We start from the raw sequence: 15,637 nt of genomic DNA, 5'->3' as shown, positions 1-15,637 counted from the left end.
TGGTTTACATCCCTATAGTCGACGCACACTCTTATCGTCCCTTGTTTTTTCATAACAGGGACAATATTCGATACCCAATCAGTTAGAGGAACCGGGTAGATGAATCCAGCATGGAGAAGTTTTTCAACTTCCGCCTTAATGGCAGCGGCTTTCTTCGGATGTACCTGTCGAAGCCATTGTCTTACTGGTTTGACATCAGGATACATTTTAATTTCATGTTCAACTATGCTCGAGTCAATGCCTGGCATTTCATCATATGACCATGCAAAGACATCTCTAAATTCGCGAAAGAGAGCACTATATATTTCCAGTTCTGAAGGGGAACAACTTTTGCCAACATGGATATTCTCCACAACATCGGATTTTGTCGAGATGTTTACGGCTATGGTCTCTTCAATATTGGATAGGTTTCTCTCTGAATCCACCGTATTTACAGTATTTGTTAGGAATTCAAACACTGAAGGGTGGTATAGGTCGTGATGAGTTTCTTCTTCACATTTTGGAAGAAGGGAACGATGGTGGTGATCATTCCATGGTGCCCCCTCAATCATCATTGATTGTAAGATTCCTTCGTCAGTCCCATGAACTTTTGACCATGGATCTAATGGGGTACCATATTCTCCAGACCTATCTACCCAAACGCTTGACGAGCGTTGATTTGGGCTCGCCTCCCATGCCTGAAACATTGATTGCTACAATATTTCTATAGGGCTAGGTGGCAAAACCACTTGATGATCCATGACGACTTTGTCTTTTGCGACTTTCGACGAAGATACCATGTTGCATGTTGCTACAAACGGGATATTCCCTACATGGAACGGCGGTGGCAACGCGAAAGTTCCCATCATTGTGGGATCTTTTAGCAAGCCTACTCCGATATCTTGTATTGAATGGTCGCTCCCATGGATCAGGGGAACGCTTCCAGTAACTTGTGAACCATTAGGGAGGAAATTCTGTTGGTCGACGACCGTAATCCCTCCTTCAAACGGGAATGCGATCTTCCTAAAATATGTCGACACTACAGCTGCCATGGCATATATCCATGGTCTTCCCAGTAGGATGTTATAGTCAAGATTGCCATCAATGACTTCAACATCAATTTCCATTGTTTTTCCTCCTAGTTCAATCTTAAAGTTATTTAGGATACCGTACGGAGTGTACGTCCTACCGTCAAATGCTTTCAATGTCGTCGAAGATCACAACAAGGTTGGAGATCCAAGAGTTTTCCAGCAACTCATCGACATGATACATGTCGATGCTCCCTCATCAATAATCGTCCTATGAACAGTTTTGTTGAGTGCTTTCACTTGAATAAGGAAAGCTAGTTGCGCTGGTAACTGAGGATCATATCCTTTGTGATCAAAGGATACAAGATTGGAATCTTTAGGATCCACTCCACCAATTGCTGATAACAATGCCTGCCTTTGGGATGGACAATTTTGCAGTACCTCAAGAGTCGACATAGCAGATGGCGATTGGGCCAAATCCTCCACTATATTATAGTGTTGCGCCGCTCTGGCGCGAGGGTTAAATGTCGACTTGTGTACTACTCCCTTAGGTGGCTTTATTGTTAATTCATGCGTGAGGGGGGGTACAACTTCTGCCGAAGTTGTTGTCGAACTACTGGGTTGATCTTTCCCTTTGTCGTTCGACACCGGCGGATTCCCATAATCTTTATTCCTTGTCGAGATCAAAGCATCATTTTGCTTAGAAACTGACAACATAAGCACTTGAGACGGGGAAGCATTTCCACTATCAACCATATTTTGACCTGGGGCGGGAAATGGATCAGTTAACACAGCTGAAGTTTCGGAACTTTTAAAGAACCTCTTTAACTCAGCTTTGAACGGACAGTTCTTTGTCAAATGATTTTCATCGCATATTTGACATGGATAAAATTGTTTCCCTTGCCCAGGAGGGTTTGAAGAAGTTTTTTGAGGGGATGACCCACCTTGTTTCTTCTTCTTCCCTTTGTTTTGTTTCTTCTTGCTTCCTGGTTGATTGGAGTTTTTGTCTTTATCCGTAGATGCAGCGTTTACCTCCGAAGCAAGAATCTCTTGATTTGCTTTTTGATTCGAAGTCTTACGGGCTTTCTTATTCGAATCCCTTGTCGACTTAGCGTTTGCAGTTCCAATCACGCCATCACCGGCATGAGAGTCACTATTCGATCCGGGAGGAGGAGGGATTGAAAATTCTGGTCTGGGGGCGTCAGGTATCTTATCATAGAGCGTGCCCGACTGAGTATATACTAAGTCCAAATATTGAGCACGAGCAATAACCTGCTCTTCTGTTACGACGCCTCCCTTGGCCACATCTTCTGTTATTGCAGGCAGAAGTGACTTTATAAACCACTCAGCTAATAGCTGATCTGGAACATAGGTTTTTACCATTCTGCGACGACGACGCCACTCATGTATATGATCTGATATATGTGTGGCCGTTGTCTGCTTGAAATTGGTCAAGATCTCTGTTCCAGTTTCGTACCTTATAGGTAATTGAAAGTGTGTTAAGAAAGTCGTGGCTAGGGAACTAAAATTGTCGAACGAGGCTCTAGGTAATTCAACATACCATTTAGCCGCCGGACCAGTCAATGTCCTCTGGAAAAGGCGAAGTCTTATTGAATCATCATTCAAGGTATTCGACGAACACCATAGATGGAATGTCATCACATGATTCGACGGGTCTTCGCCAGGATTTCCATTGAATTTAGGAATGTCCGAAGGAAGTTTGTGAGGAATCGCTGGCCACCAATGGGCATAGGCGATTGGATCGTTCGTCAATCGATGTAAATCTGGTAATTCTAGAGTTGCCACGAACGGCAACTGCTGATTCAGGTTTGGCGAGGCGTACCCAGGGTATGATGGAATCGCCTGAGCAGTAGGTCTTTGCATACCAGCATAATGCAACTGATGTTGATATGACTGATACGGCTGGTGGGCTTGGCCACTGTAAAGTGGTTGGTTTAACCCGTTCTGAATATAGGGTTGCCCACTATTCGCAAAGATCTGTTGCTCAGATCCCTGGTACACCTGTTGAAACTGAGGTTGTTGGTATTGCACCATCCATGGTTGTGAAGCCATGTTTTGCTGTGCGACACTAACCGACGGACCAAGATGCAGGGTTATGGTTCCCGTTTGTATCTGTGTCGTCCCGGCAGTTGGCGATTGTGGTTGTGTTGCAGGGTCAATAGGCTGTTGCATTACAACTTGGGGTTGACATACAACAGGCATCGATTGAACTTGCGACACGGTTACAATTGCTGGTGTCGTCGGGATACTAGACATAGGTACACACTGTTGCATGGAATATACAACTCTTGGTTGTTGGGGTACCATAGGTACCCAACCACTCGTCGTTACTTCAGTCAAACCTGAATGTTGTTGAAAACTGCCGTATGGGTATCCCCCCGGAAGGGGAAGTGAAAGGGCATATTGCCCCCCATATGGTAACAATCCGGAGCTCAAGGGTATAGATGGCCTTTGAGGACTGGATGGCCCAAACTGATTCCCAAAGGGATCAATTTGTCTAGTTTCAACATAAGAATTACCGGGTATTATACCGGAAGAACAAACTGGAACAGACCAAGTTGTCATAATAGTCCCTGGGTGGACTCCTTCTAGCTGATGAGAGCTAGTCGGGACGGCTGGTATGCCGGCAAACATCGTTGGAGTGACAGCAGGAGTTTCTGCTATCGCTGTGTCATTTGGCACAGTCCTAGATGTCGACGGTTGTTCAGACATTTTAAGTCTATCCAATAAACTTCCTAACGATTCTTCAGGAACTTCTGGTGGCGATAGACAAACTTCTGATGTAGAAGGAAAAAGAGGGGTACCTACTCCAAAATGAATTGGAGTATTTGCTTGCTGGTCCTCTACGATTTCCTCTATTGCAATCAGACCAGGAGGAAGAGGAAGACCGTCAGGTCCGTAAAAGATTTCTGGTGCCGAAGAAGGGGTTGCTTCGACAGCGACAGTTGTTTGACCAACAAGACTCTGTGGACCGGTTTCAGACGGAACTGGTTCAGTTATGCAAGTACTTGTCTTCAGACTAGGATCAGTACAACTGTCCTTCTGTTGCTGTTGAACTTCTTCAATAGAGGCAGGGATTCCAGAAATATTGGGAGTGACCAGAATCTCAGATGTTGTTGGAACTTCCGTTCTAACTTTAAAAGGAGATTTTGACCTGGTCCAGCGAGTTCGCTTCGTCCGTACTACTCTCGGTTCCGGAGACAAAGACGGTTGACTCGCAAGTCTCCCCGAACGACGGAGTTTTAATTGACCTTCCTCCACGGTTGCGGATTACTTGATCAACTAAAATACAAAAAGGGGAATTATGTTTCCGTATTGAATGAATTTTATTAGACGCTTTTAGACACAACTTTGCTTTTTCATGTTTTAAGAGTCGAGAAAAAGCTAAAGATGACTCTAGTCGCCTTCGATGTATTAACGAGCCCGAAGTGACAAATGCTCGGTTGGACTTTTTCAGTTATAGAGTTTGAAAAAGGCCAAAAGAAACTGCTCTGGAGATCTAGGCAGAGGGTGTGCCAAACCTTTCGCGAAACCACAGAATACGTTTTACGGTATGGGTGGTCGATCTTCGTGAATGCTGTGTTCACTGCATCACGATCAGTAGGGCGGCCGACACGGCTTCCTAAGGATAAAGGATAATTTCCTATAGGGGTCTCCCAATATACGCGACGGTACGCGGGAGCACAAGTCCGTATTAGTGCTATCGTCCCTCAGGAGGAATCACCCACCTTCGTAGAGATCGACAGTCACTACGTTTAACGACGCCGGAACACGTCTCTACCTAGACCTCTATTGTGAGCGTTATGTTACAATGCGTTTTTAGATTCATTCAATATATTTTAAGTTGATCTTGTTTATCAGTTTGTCTTTCAGGATCACCACGAGATGTATTGGTACAAATTCCTAAATGCAGCTAAAATGATAAGCAAGCTTTTACAATCTTTTTAGCTTTGAAAATCCTAACTACTGAGGGGAGAGAAAAACAATATCTTTCCACACAGAGCACAAAGCACAAACTAATGCACTTTCTCCTAGATCAGACACACAAACTTATCAAAAATGCAAATGCAAGATTCATGTATTTCTTTTCTTTTCCTTTAATGTTGATGTAGACAAAAGGAAATTGTTGTATAATTTTCGAATTCAATTTGAAGCGTAAACAAACAAGTTTCGTCTAAAATGAAAAGACACCTTACAGGTACTTGTTTCAACACTAAAAATATATGAATTCAAACCATAATATGAAAAACAAACAAACTCAAACAGCCATGAACAGTAATAAAACTAGCTCTTAAGATCACAAAGACACTTTTACAGTTCAGGATCTAAGAGGCCACAGCTATACCGGTTCGCTTTTCACAATGGGAAACTGTAACTGAAGCAAGAAATACAAAAAGAACATTCACAGTTTCATCACACAACTGAGGCGGAATAATGTCAAGGAGAAGTGGTTTACAGCAAGTACAATGACCAGCAAGCAATCAGCAAAAAATCAGTGAAAACAGGGCCAAGACACAATGGGAAAATTGAGCAAGACAAAGGCTAACTGGACCAGCGCAGGCTCTGGTCTGTCAGTTTGATTCTCAGCGCAGTTCCCGAAGGGAGTACCTGCGCTGTAATGCAGACTGCCTGTGGACAGCCTGCTCTGGGACACGAGAGTTGCGTCTACAAAGAATTCCGGGTCATAAAAAGCTCAAAAATGCACTGTTTTTGCTGAAATAAAAAGCTATAGGTCAAGAACAGGCTAAGGGATGATCAAGAGGATGAAGATCTATCACAAAGAGTAAAGAGTCTTTTGTAGATAAGCTCTTTAAATCTTGAATTTGCTCAGCAAATGAGCAAGAGTAGCAGACCCTCTACTTCGCTTTTGATATAGTCAAAAGCTTTTCGATTTGGTACTCTTTTCTTCAAGAAATGAATGGAAAAATACTACAAACACCAACAAGATACTAGGCTCCCCAGCGGAGTCGCCAGTTTGTTGTGGGGAAAAGTATCCGACTCGGATGACCCTATCCCTACTCTAAAGGTGACAGTCTTTAGCAACAACTGAAAGTAAAGCTTTGATATTTTCCTTTATGAAAGTACAGAGAGAAGGAAGAAAAGGTTAACCAACCTGGTGTCTTTCGCTTAGTCGATCCTTATCCTCTCTCTTTGTCTCTTGTTCCCAGCTCCTTGCTCTCTTTGCCGGTCCAGCTACACACAGATCCTGCACAAAACAAGAGAGGAAACTACAAGATACATGTACTCATAACTGATGCATGGATTAGAGTGAATCAAATATACAAGTAAATACAATACATCAATGCAATACAAGTATATAGGAGAACATGCAAAACTTTATTGATAGAAGTAACAGGGTTCTGAGAAGGTTACAACCAATGATGGCTCCAATCCAGCAGCACCTCCCCAGCAGCAAGAACTCTCCTCTTCACCTCTAGTAAAACAATCACCCAATAGCTCTAACTGTAAACCAACAGCACCTCCTTGCTTTACACAAAATTCCAGCCTCCTTAGACCTCATAGAAGAGTTCTATATATAGGAGAGAAGAAGAAAGGATGAGTCAGCTTGAGACTGACATGAAGCTGCCTTGTGTCCTCTCCCTCTTCAGTTAATCTTCAGTTCTTGAGTCCACTTGGAGATCCTTGCTTACACATGGTGATCAAGTACCTCTTACTCATCACAGGGCGAATCTCATGAACCAAGTGTCAGTTTGGAAGCTTCCTGGGCAGTTGACACCTTGCAGAATGACTGTGCCACTTGGCCAATCTCGCCCAGCGCAGGTAGCCTTCATTAGATTTGACTTCCAGTGCAGGTACAAGGAGGAGCAGTTGCATTCCAGCGCAGATGCTCAGTGGAGCAGCTGACATGATCCAAAATTAGCCTGTTTTGAAGTGTTTTCAGGTGGAGAACTGATTGGAAGTGCTGTTGTTTGATGACCTTGTTCTTTTAGGGGTAAGAACAACATGTTTAGGGACTGAGGATCCCTGTAATTATTGACATTTCATGCTCCATGTCGCGAGGCACAAAAATGTCTATAACAATAACCTGCATACTGGATCTCATACTTCATCAGATATTCAAGACTCTCTCAATACCCTTGCCTAATGATCTTCTTCTCCTTTTATAGTCTTAGGCCTTATTCAATACCATGGTTCAAAACCATAAATAATCAATACCTTGGACCAAATACTTGGGTTAATATTTTAGACGCAATACCAAGGACCAAAACCATAGGTTCAAATATGTCAGACTAAATACCATGGACCAAAAGATACATTTTTCACATGTACGTGCCTTTCTGTACATGAATGTGCGTGCATGCACATACACGACTTTTGGTCAGCAATATCGCGTGTATACGCACCTTTGTATTAGTGAACCTGTGTATATACTTTTCTCTCTTCATTCTTGTAGTCTAATCATCAATTCCTTGCGACTGACCTGCTGCACTATGATCTGTCATCTGTATCAAAGACAACACTTGTCTCATAATGCCAACAATCTCCCCCTTTGGACTTGATGGCAAAGCTAACTTGTCATACTGAGAACTGTCATCTGATTCCTTTGAGTTGTCCTGCATCCCATGCATTTAGTCACATCTAATATCTCTTCTGCAGATTCATCTAATAAGTGAGATGTTCTTCTACGAGTGGGTTGCCATCAAGTACAACACATGCATCATATTGCCAACAATCTCCCCCTTTGGACTTGATGGCAACAACACCAAATCACTCTCCCCCTTTGACATCAAGGGCAAAGGGCATACCAAGATATTCTCTTTCCTTGATAAACATTCCATTGTCCATACTCCCCTTGAGTACCTGCTGAAATCTCTAAATGAGCTCCCCCTTTGTATATGCCAAGGTGTACCAATCTGACCATGCTCCCTCTGAGTACATGCTGAAGTCTCTGCTCTGCTGAAGTGTGTTGTTCATGCTCCCCCTGACTGTAAGCAAGGTCTGCAAAAAGATGTTCTACAAGAAGAACATGACTCTATCATAAATGACCTTCCTATCACTAAGGACTCATACATACATCCATCTCCCAACCCAGTGGGGATATACCAATATTGACTCATCCACCCAACCAAGTGGGGATACATCAAGGTTTACACATGATAACACAAGAGTATAACATCATCCATCCCAGGCATAGTGGGGAAACCAACATAGGCCGTTACATGACCTTGATAATAAAAGAAATACATGACTGAAATATTTCATCATCCTTCCTATGCATAGTGGGGGTACAAATTACATCATATGACCAGAAGAGATTTCATCAAATGACTACAATAGATAGAGACACACTATTACATCATGAGTCTTGATATGACCTTTACATGAGACCAAACATCTAAATAAGACCATGATAGTCATCAGCAACTATCATACACAATGTATGATCTGCTCCATAAGCATCTGTCAACAACATCTAGACCAACAATCATGTTCTCCCTCTGCACCTGTTCCAGATGGTCTCTGTCAGACCCATAACAGAATTTTCTCATTCTGAGTTTGGCCCACTGATTTCCAAAATATACGCGATTGTATCCACAGAAACATGCGTATATACGTGGATGTCCTTCATAAAACTCACGTACAACCAATTCCAGATTAACAACCTGTAAATATCCTGTAACAAGGTATGTCTGCATATAGATATCAACTCATCATCATAAAATAATTCACATTATAACATTTGTGAAAAACACCATAGTCATCTCATCATCATCAAGATCTGCATGATCTTATATACCATCCATTACGCGGAAATATCCCTTATCTGATAATCATCAATCATCATATGTGAGTATCAACCTATCATCATATAGGTAAGAACTCATCATCATCATATCTCCAACAATGCAACTCCATGTATCCAGCACTATGTATCTAAAGCTCAAGATCTTTTGACAAGACCTCTTGATATCATCAACAACCACAATCCTCATCCATGTGAGCGCCAAGAACTATAGGAATCCTGCATCATAACTGTATTATATGATCCTTATGACTCATCATCAAGTAATGAAGATATGTATTCGAGCTTTGTACTTCTCCTTATCCTTATGAAGATCACCATGTAAGCATCATATATGCACCATCAAAGAATCAATCCACAAATCTGATTTGAACACCAACTATGTAACCCCAAGAATCATATGAGATTTTGTCATGGACAACTTATAACCATATCATAGCAAGATATATCATTTAGTCATATAAGCATCATTACCAAGGACTACTAACCATAATGCCAACAATGCATTATTAAAAGCATATGCTCCCCCTAAACCTGTGCCATCTGTTCACTGTCAGATCTGATCATGCATATATCAGCAAGAAGTATCAAGGCATCATCATCATTAATTTAAGATCAATAATACATTAAAACATCTTACAAGTGTCAAGACATTTCCACACATCATCAGCAGATTGTAATCATTATCAAATAGAGCAAATAATGGACTGAATCATATCAGACCCTTTTTCTGAGCCTGTCCCTACTGCTTTTCCTCAAACTAACATATACGTGATTATGCATTAACTAACTCACGTATATATGCGACTTCCATTTATGAAACTTGCGTATGAGATTTAGGACACTGAAGTTTTACACTTTCAGCTCCCTCTGAGTTTGTTATGTCTGTATATTGTGCTATGCCACCTCTTTCTGATAGTACTTCCTTCTTCTTCCATATCTTCAAGTGTGATGATGTTTTCTCCTTTTGGTATGGTGCTTGTACTTTGTTCCTGCAATTCTTAGCTATATGTCCAAGCTTGTTACATGCATAACATCTCACATGTTTCATATTTTTTCTGTAGCAATCAACAGCTCTGTGACCAAACATATTGCAAGCAAAACAATATCCCTTAAAGTACCTGGAACGTGATGTTCTTTCTGTGTGATGGTCTTGAACCATTCTACTTTTTCATCTGGCTGCAACATGCCCAAGATTATGACATGCATAACATTCAACATTATTCATTGGAGGAGTAAAAGATTTTCTTTGAAGAATTTCTTTCCTTGGTTGTTGATGGGGTTGACCTCTCATCTCCTTGTGGAGCATTTCAGATTTTGCATTAGAGTTCCTTGTCTTACTTTGTGAACTAGATTCACCTTCAATAGATTCATGAAAACCAAGACCAGTTTTGATAGCAGGAGACCTTTGACTACTAAGAATATCATCCAAAATCTTAGTACTATCTTGAAATCGTAAGAGCTTATCCTTTTCTTCTAATTTATCTTTTAGAAAGTTTACCTCAACCTGAAGATGCTCTTCCTTTTCACGATACTGCTTCTTCATGTTCTCTTCAGCTTTCCTTCCTTCTTCCAACTGATGTCTTAATTCAAGAACTTCGTTTTCTTGTTTTTCAAGAGCTTGGAGTAGTTCTTTATTCTGCTTATTTGATTCTTCAAGATCTTCCTTTAGCGAGAGGGTCATAGCTTCAAGCCTTTCATAGTAACTGGATCTATCTCTGAGTTTCTTGATTATTGTGCTCCTTTCATTCATTTCATCTCGCAACTTTTGACATTGATCTTCCTTTTCCTTGAATAACTTCCTTACCTTGTTACCTTCCTCTAGTTGAGCTTTTAGTTTAGTAGCTTCTTCTTTGAAGGCACATTCCATTTTATTCAATAGATCTTGTTGGTCTCTAATTTTGTCTGTAAGCCTTTTAAAAACTGCCTCTATTTGATATCTTTCTTTCTCGCCCATAAGAGCAAATTCAGTTGTTTCGCTATCGCTTTCATCGTCTTCAAATGGATAAATAGATGTATCACCAGAGGATAACAAATTCATACATGATAGTTCTTTTGCTTGTTCATCTTTATTCTGAAGTGATTCTGAATCTAAAGAGCTTCTTCCACATATTCCCCAATCTATTCTCCCACTCTCATAGTTCTTCTGAGATATCTTCTTCTTCTTAGGCGCCTTATTCTTAAGCTTCTTTCCCATTGATCTACGGATCTCCTTCAAGCGATCAAGCTTCTACCAAAGGACCTGCTCTGATTCCAATTGTTGGAAATAATATTGAGAGGGGGGCTGAATCAGTATTATCAAATCAATATAACTTTTTCATTCCATATTCAGATTCATATACGCTACTTCAGTTAAGGCAAACCGCGTGTATATGCAACTGTTATTAATGCAACCAACGTATATCCAGTAAACTTATGATTCAGTTAGTTGATCCTTAATGAGTGCATCAGAACATTATTAACCATATTAACAGTAAACATAAGCAGTAAAATAGAACAGATCATCACACACAAGAAGCACACATGAACACCATGATATAAGGTGGAAACCCAATGTGGGTGAAAACCACCTGCTGCAATTCATCTCTATCTTCTTTTAATTAGAAACCTCCTTTTACAATGATTTTGTACTGGTGCAGTCTTATACCAGCACACAGGCTTCTACCTGCAGAAGGCTACAACCTTCTCTCGTTCTTCAGACACTTCTAGAAGGGAGCTACAACCCCCTTAGCTCTTGAACTAGCTGATCCATTTACTAGTATGTAGGTGCCGACCTACTGAAATGCTCCAATATTTACTCCTTTTCTAGCTGCTACTGGAAGGGAGCTACCACCCCCTTAGCTCTTGTACTAGTTGATGTACTAGTATGTAGGTGCCGACGTACAGAAGGCTACAACCTTCTCTTTCTTCCTCCAGGTACCACGTTTCATAAATTTTCAGACTAGATACTCCTGAAGCACAACTCCATAACCTGAAAGGCCACGTTTCATCCAATTTTCATATTGGACCCATCAATATCATTGAAGCACAAAATCAATCAATACTAGCATCATCAATCTCTGAATCACTGAAACACTGAAACCATGTCAACAACACAGTCACCGGAACTCTGCAACAATAACCAGATCCAACTGCAACTTCAAATATCAAATGTCATAATGTATACGCTACTATGACGAACCAAACCCACGTACATACGCGCTTTAACCAAAGCCAACCCGCGTACAGATCTACAAATATTTTCTCATAACTTTGCAGCTGATCCAGACACCAATCATACCCATATCATAACATTTACAAAACATTACATGCGTCAATATACAGATCTAGAATAAGCATGATCAAACCATATAGAGATGATTCATTCCAAGCCATTAGATCCCGATCTCTCCTTAGATCTTGTTCTCCATCAATCGCTTAGATTCCTCCTTAGCAAAGCATCATGAACCCATAACCTGCATACTGGATCTCATACTTCATCAGATATTCAAGACTCTCTCAATACCCTTGCCTAATGATCTTCTTCTCCTTTTATAGTCTTAGGCCTTATTCAATACCATGGTCCAAAACCATAAATAATCAATACCTTGTTCCAAATACTTGGGTTCAATATTTTAGACGCAATACCAAGGACCAAAACCATAGGTTCAAATATGTCGAACTAAATACCATGGACCAAAAGATAAATTTTTCACATGTACGCACCTTTCCGTGCATGAATGTGCGTGCATACGCATACACAACTTTTGGCCAGCAATATCGCATGTATATGCGCCTTTGTATTAGTGAACTTGCATATATACTTTTCTCTCTTCATTCTTGTATTTTGATCATCAACTCCTTGCTACTGACTTGTTGCACTATGATCTGTCATCTGTATCAAGGACAACACTTGTCTCATAATGCCAACAATCTCCCCCTTTGGACTTGATGGCAAAGCTAACTTGTCATACTGAGAACTGTCATCTGATTCCTTTGAGTTGTCTTGCATCCCATGCATTCAGTCACATATGATATCTCTTTTATAGATTCATCTAGTTATAAATAAGTGAGATGTTCTTCTACGAGTGGGTTGCCATCAAGTACAACACATGCATCATACTGCCAACATCCTAATCTAGGAGTTTAGTAGATCCCTGCACAACTAAACAATTTGTGCCTTGAGATGCAAAGTCTGAAGTAGGACAGAGTGGTTCGACTAGAGGTACACAAGGAGGTATGGTGCTTGAAATGCAAGAGTCAGGGTCATGATAAAGACCATTGCCCGGTCTTTGAAAATTACATTGCAGGAGGAGGACCGATGCCTTTAAGGCCAGAAGCTCAAGCAGGACCTAGCGTGGGGCCTGCATTATGGTGTGCTATCTGTCAGGTAGTCAGAAAACATGCCACAGATAATTGTCACTTGCTACAGAAGTATGTGCAAGCACCACAGTAACTGTTTTGCAACTTTTGTAGGTCGGTAGGACATGATGAGCATACTTGCAGGAGTTATGAATTGATGATGGATAGAACTCCCGCCTATAGGGTCCAGGCCAAAACGTTGTCTCTTGACCAGAAGGCAGGGATGGAATGGATAGGGTTTCAGGAGCGCAAACGAGGCCGAGGTGGAGGAGGACCTGGTAGAGGTCTAGGACAGTTGATTTGCTACAATTGTGGAGGACCAGGACATTATGCCCGCAATTGCACTAATCCAACACGTCTATCGTGCAAGTATTACACAACATTTGATCATGAAACAGAAGACTATCCTACGTTGATAGCCAGGATACATGAAAAAGGGGCCCTACCACCTTCGCTAACTCAAAACCTGCAAATGATGAGGTCTGAGCCGCGCGAGGAAGATCCAAACGTAAAATATAGTTCTCAAAAGTGGAATCACGACAGGAGATGACAAGGGGAAACAACCAGAAGACAGTACATGGGTTCACAAAGCCCCAGCAAAAGAGTCTCAGTTCGATTTGGAGCGTGCTCATGAAGCTTTCATCGAAGCTAAGAAGAGCTTCGCTGAGGCCTCCACCTTAGGAAGCAAGGATAAGCCTGAGATGGAGATGGACCCCTCTATGCTCACAACTTTCTTGAAAACATGTATGAAGTTACTGTGCAATAGTTAGGCTGTGAAAGGGTTACAAGAACTCATCAATAGATGCGTTGGAACTGCACCAGGTGAGTTGTGCATAGTACGAAAGATTGGAAAGCATAAAACAAGGACAAGACAAGAGATGAGACTGACCACACAGATAGAAGAGTGTGAAATGGATCAGGTCATTTTGGACCTAAGGTCAGATGCGATTTTCCTACCAAAACAGACTTGGGAGAGAATGGGGAGACTTATGCTGCAATGGTCTTTGATTCAGCTAAGGATGGTGAATCAGTAGAAAATCATCCCCATGGGGCGGGTGCAGGGGTGATCGTGGATATTGAGGGAGCAAGTGCTCTAGCTAATTTTGAAGTAATAGAGATAGTGGATGAAAACAATCCCTACCCTGCACTCTTGGGAATTGACTGGTCTACTAATATGAATGGGGTAATCAATTTGAAGAAGCGAAAGATGATATTTGAGAAGAAATCATTGCGCGTAATAGTACCCCTCGATCCTACTGAAGGATCGCGCTATATTGAACTTGTTTGTGATTATGAGAGTGATGAAGATCTGGACTGTATCTATAAGATAATAGTACAAGACCAATATTGGGTGAATCCCACTGCGGATGGACAGATTACATGGAATTGCAAGATTTCATGCACTTCAGACTCTGACGAATAAATAGAACGCTATTAGAATCGGTTACATGAAGTAACTACGTTGAATTGCAACATGATGACCTGGTCACTTCGCTGTGTGTCGTTAGAGGTAAGAAATCTGCCTATTTATGATGGTCTGAATGAGGTAGATATATTTTTGGATGCATTTGAAAGGGAGGTACCAGAAAAGCAGCGCTTCCAGGCCTTGGACTGGGCACTACGCACTACGCCCGCAAGATGGTGGGGTACACACAAGGGAAGCTTTGATGATTGGCACAAATGTAGGAGGATGATGAGAACACGATTTGGGAAGCCTAAGATGCGACTAACAAACAAGTATGATGGGTAGAATGATCCGCGCGCATCTGGCCAAATGGACGCAGGCTTATAGAGAAAAGCCCCAACCTGAGGGGGTGCACCTGTTCTGTCATACCCTGGATTTTATCCCAATTAATTGTTATATAGAAACAGAGCTCCACCATGGGATAGGTGAATGGAATATCTTACGCGAAGGATTCATGATGACATTTAGTTTTGAGAATGGGTTTGACAGTATTAATGAAGCGCTACAAGAGGTGAAAGAAGTTATCTTTAGGATACCATAGGATCCTTTAGAATTGATTCAGCCTGAATGTTATACTCAGATGAGTCACACGCTGAAATGTTCTAATGTAACTGCTGAAGCAGAGGATGAGGATCCACAGAAGATTAAGATTCCAGAAATAGAAGGGCACCGCAAGGTTCAAGGATCGCAGATTGAGAACCCTGATATAATCGTGCTGGTGAAAACGAAACAAGTGAACATTGGTACAGAGGCAAAACCCAAATTCATGAATATTAGAGACTATTAGGATGATGCGACGGTGGATAAGGTCGTTGAATTGCTCCGTGACTACCAAGAATTATTCCCTACCAAGTTTATGGATCTTAAAGGAATAATTGGGGACCTAGGAATGATGAAGATCACGTTAAAGCCTAACGTGAATCCAGTTAAGCAAAGGCCTTACCATCTCAATCTGAAATACAAGGAGAAGGTCCACTTGGAGCTAGACAAGATGCTAGCAGTAGGCATCATTAAGCCTATGGAAGAATCTGATTGGGT

The 15,637-nt window shown here is 41.4% G+C and overlaps 1 pseudogene; it reads left to right on the top strand.

The window, feature by feature from the left end:
* Positions 1 to 15,386, top strand: part of LOC149228515 (uncharacterized) — a 32,553-nt pseudogene extending 17,167 nt beyond the window's left edge.
* The last annotated feature ends 251 nt before the right edge of the window (positions 15,387 to 15,637 follow it).

This window comes from Pinus tabuliformis, chromosome J (genome assembly GCF_031772625.1).
Source record: "Pinus tabuliformis cultivar Carrire ecotype Pingquan chromosome J, CPIR1, whole genome shotgun sequence".
In the NCBI taxonomy this organism is placed as follows: Eukaryota; Viridiplantae; Streptophyta; class Pinopsida; order Pinales; family Pinaceae; genus Pinus; species Pinus tabuliformis.
The sequence above is the reverse complement of the archived record's forward strand: the minus strand, read 5'-3'. Positions and strand labels throughout refer to the sequence as shown.